Source organism: Argiope bruennichi, chromosome 6 (genome assembly GCF_947563725.1).
Source record: "Argiope bruennichi chromosome 6, qqArgBrue1.1, whole genome shotgun sequence".
Classification (NCBI taxonomy): Eukaryota; Metazoa; Arthropoda; class Arachnida; order Araneae; family Araneidae; genus Argiope; species Argiope bruennichi.
The window spans coordinates 3320252-3325104 of NC_079156.1; positions in this window are offsets into that span (position 1 = coordinate 3320252).

A 4853-nucleotide genomic window follows, 5' to 3' on the forward strand; every position below is an offset into this window, starting at 1 on the left:
TGATGATTGAAAACTGGGCCACGAATATCGAAAGGTTGAGAAACGCTGTTTTACCCCAATCTGCCATCATATCCACTCAAATGAAAAAGATTCACTCCTTAAAATAACCCTTTTTTGGCGTAAAAGGAAATTTTTTTCCATTATTCACATTATCAAGATAGTTTTTAGCAAATAAAATAATTTTGATTCATTACATTTTTGGATCACTTGAAAACCAAACTTTACATCATTTTATTTTTTCTTTCAATGTAGTCACCAAATTTTGCTTTTGCTTTTAACTTAAAAGCAATATTTATTTAGAAAATCAAAAGCATCGTGATGGATGGATTTTAAAATGTGTATGAATGGTGTAATTTTTAATTCAGATCTACCCAAATGTTACTATCATACTTCTACGCATTCTACTTTTGATGTGTAAATATAAAAAGACTACTTAAAATACTAATGAAGACGAAAAATTGAAATTTTCCGTGCACTTAAGTAATGCAGCGGACTGGCATTAGAGGCAGCGGTGCAAAGCTGATGAACTTCCATCCGGCGAAAATGCATTCTTCTCGTTTGATGTCTTTCATTTGCAGATCCCGAATAAGTCCTGTCACGGTCGTTAATAAAGTACGCTGGGTAATATTTGGTGAAGAAAAATGTTTCCCAAACTTTACAGATGGAAAAAAAATTATTATGTTAAATCTTATTATGTTAATCCAAAAATAACAAACGGTGGAAAATTAATTTTAGTTTGATGTGAAATTTGTATTTAATACCATTCACATAAGCAAAACACGGCTACACAGCTACAAAACGGGCTTCTTCACTCGCGATAGAGATTATGAATTTTTTCGAATTCCATTTGCTGCCACTAATAACTCATTCACAAAGACAAAAGAGATTAAATTGGCCTACAATTAACTAGCATAAGAAAATGTGAGTACATATACCAAAGAAATCTCAATTACTAATGAGGATTTTAATCATCTTAAAGTTCTTTTCAAAATTCTTGAAGCGATTCAAAAAGTTGGTTTCAAATTTACATCAAAGAAAATGGAGTATAAGAAATCACTCGTTTTGGTCGAATTCTTTATCAATAGCAAATGTTCCGAATCTTGCAGCATAAATCGAACGCTACGTAGTGTCTGGAACTAATCTTTTTGGACGAATTCTTCCTCATGGGTGATCCGGATCCCACAGCATCAGTTGAACACTCAAATAAGTTCAAGAAGTCTATAATTTTTTTTAGATTTACACTAACCATAATCTCAACTCTGCTGTTATTGCAAATACTAGAAGAGATGACCAACAGCACACATTCGAAATTTTCACAACTGTAATTATTACCCCTTCCATTATTTCGTATTTTAAGTAACGATTGCCAACCTTTGTAAAATCCGAAGCTTTTTATTCTGAACTAAGTGCAGTTTTATATCAAAATCGGAATAGATTCCACCTTAACTTTGCAATGAATATGCATCACGCACCTCAAAAGATGTTGAAACACGCTATTGCAGTAAAGAACTGAAGTTTACTGCTCTACACTCATAGCACATATTCAGTAATATGCTCTAAGAGTGTAGCTGCATGCGATAATTAGAAAGTTGGGCAGACATCGATTTTATAACTTCTCACCAAACAGGGCAGCAAACTAACTGTCATCACTGACTACCAACTTTCACATTTTCCAAAGCTACCTGTTTATTTAACAGCTACAGCAAGTCATTAGAAAAAAAAATTATTTATAAATAATAAAACATAAAAAGAATAAGATTTTTTAGCTTACTTTAAGAAAAATCCCAACAAAAAATAATGCCAATCATACTCAGTTTTTCAATATCGATAACAACAACACTCTTGCACGAGTAGAGGACAATGAATCGAAATCCGTAGCGGTGATTTTAAAGCCAACGAGAGAGTCATCTGCGTTTGCTTGCTATGATGAGACTGGGCAGGTGGATGCTAAAGAAACTCTTCGCAGCAATGTTACTGATGGACGAACGGAATGTCATAAATATCGAATAGCTGACCGGCGTACTTCTAATATCTATAATCTATTGCAGTCATTGCCATTTCTCACCACACTGTAGAAATTTGTATAATCTGACCTCAAATAAGAGCCGGGAGCTTTAATACGCTTGTTGACCGATTGACCCCGCCACACGCAATGTAGTTGCTACGCCTTCTGCCTTTCTCACCGCACTTACAGTGACTGCTGTCATGCATTAAAACATTATACTTTGGTAAAATGCATATTTATCAAATAGAGGAACATAGGGCATTTGCCGCAAGTCACACTCAACAGCTTCTGCTAAAAATGGAATCGTACAATCATACACACCGCCGTATTCACCCCCAGCTAATAGTATCATTAGCATTCGTTGAATTAGCATCGTTGAATGAGCTAATAGTATCATTGTGTCCAATTTAAAAAAATGATTGACAGAAACCTAAAAAAAGGGGACGAATTACTGCTAAACACTATAGCGGCAATGTGTCACAGATGTCGATATCATCACCCTTTTTGCTTCATGGATATGACCCATGTCTTCTTCATGAACTTCACACTGAGAACTTGATACAAGTACGCCAAACGAAGATCCATTCATAATTTAAGCTTCAATCCGGCCGAAGTCATGAATTATGTATATGAGACACATCTAGCTATTAAAAAGAGCTGAGCTGATTCGTTCAAAGTAGGGGTTCTCGCATGATATGATTGGCCGAAATAGGGTCACAAACTCTCTAAAATTTTCCAAGAGACCAGTTATAATCATACGTGTCTTATTGCAGAAGAAGATTATCCAAATTGCTCGCATATAGTGACTCGACACTTACTTTAAGCGAGATAAAACACGCGTCGAAATGAGCACCTGGGATGAATGTGAATGTGAAACCAGCAGTGGCGGTACTTCCCGAAACTTGCTCAACTATTTTATAGCAAAGCTGTCGTCTCATAGGATACCTTGCGTGGCGCAAAATATTGACATGAAGGTAGCATTTTGAATGAATCTATCGAGAGTTTTTTTCCGATTCATCTCTGACATGCGAATCATTCCAAAAATCGCATTTGTGTTTTGGATGCGATTCTTCCCATATCAATTGGAAACCAAAATTTGACACAGTGCTGCGATTGCAGTCGAAAAATCACGTACCAAATTTTGATGTATTGAAATCCTTGTGTTTTTGAGTCAACGCATTTACATACTTAGAAAAGTATAGATGTTCAGCCTTGGCTCAAAATTTGACAGGTGTCTACTCTATGTAAGTTAAATCTGTGTACTGAATTGTATCCATCTAGCTCTTTTTGTTTTGTAGTTATCGTATTCGACGAACAAACTTCCTCTGAACGAAATGTGTTCAAATTTTGATTGAAATCTGCGAATTTAGAGTAAAGATCTCATACCAAAGTTCATTTGTCTAGCTCAAAGCTCTTTTGAATTGTTATTGTGGCTGACAAAGGAACATAATTCCAAAAATGTGTTTTTGAAACTGAAGAATGCTACAAATTTGAGGATTCATCAAAATCTCGAGTTCGATTTTTTTTTAATGATGATTACAATACTTTCGCTGCGAAATGCAGTTTGGAACAAAAAAACGTACAAACAAGGGAAAGGAATGTCGCCATTTGGGCTTGCAAGGGCATTTGCTATTTATGAGAACTGAGCGAATTTATATTTTTAATTCGTAGCTTTTACTAGATTTCATTCAAACATTTCACTTATTGTTAAATTTCTAGAGAGCCCTATAACGCATTTCACTCGCCGGCATACGGTACTTTCGCCAGACAGCTGCAAACAGATGATTTTATATATAAAATATTACCCACAAAATCATTTGTTATGAAACTGGCTCATGAGCATTTCAAAATAATGGGCTCATTCACTGAAAATGATAGCAGGCTTTATTAATGCTTGCTGTTAAATATATAAAAAGAATTTTTTGGACTAGCATTGCGAAGTATTTCAGCCTGGGAAGCATGAAACTCTAAATACCTTTCAATAAATTTGTTATAATTGACGAAAAGATTTGAACAATAGGTTCAAGATTGAATAGCTTCAAAAAGAAAGCATGGTATAAGTAAAAGTAAAAATGCGCATTTTTCTACAATGCAAGATATATGTTGATAAATTTATATAAAATATTTAATTATTTAAGCAATGGAGGCAGAATTTTTCCACCAAAACTTTGCAATGATAGCAGAAAGATTATTGTAATAACGTGAAAATGCACGCTTTATTTGTAAGTTCGCTGTTCTTAAATCTCTTGCTAACGTCTAATGTCATACAAGATATAGATGAGTGTCTTATATCAGAATTTAAGATCTTACTTACAGAAAGTCACTAAAAACTTTGCATAAATTATCCGTTTTGAGACGTTTTAAGAACCTTTGAACGTTGAATGGCATATGCGCCATTAATTATGATTCAGCAATGTGAGATATTATTCAGAAATCGCTATTCATTAAATTGAAATGAATACTTTTTTTTCCCATCATATAATTCACAGACAGTTGTTTGAACGTGATCGGAGGGGAAATGTATTGTAAAGGTTCATACAATTTTTATTAGATTGTGTTTTACAGTGCTTTCGCAATGCAATGATGTCCAGCTCAGAGTGTTGGAGAAAGATATTTTGCCTATATCCGGCTTTGGAGTAAAACTAACAGCATTTGCATGCAACTTAGCGTGAAAAGGAAAGTAAATATCACGAAATAATAATTCCGTTCTGAAACTCCATTTCAATCAAATCATAAAGAGATGTGATGTTAAAAGAATTCCTTAAAAAATATTGAGAACGACAACAATAAACGCGACAAGATCAAAAACTTCCTATTCCAGCCTTTTTAATAGCCGTCCATTCCTAAA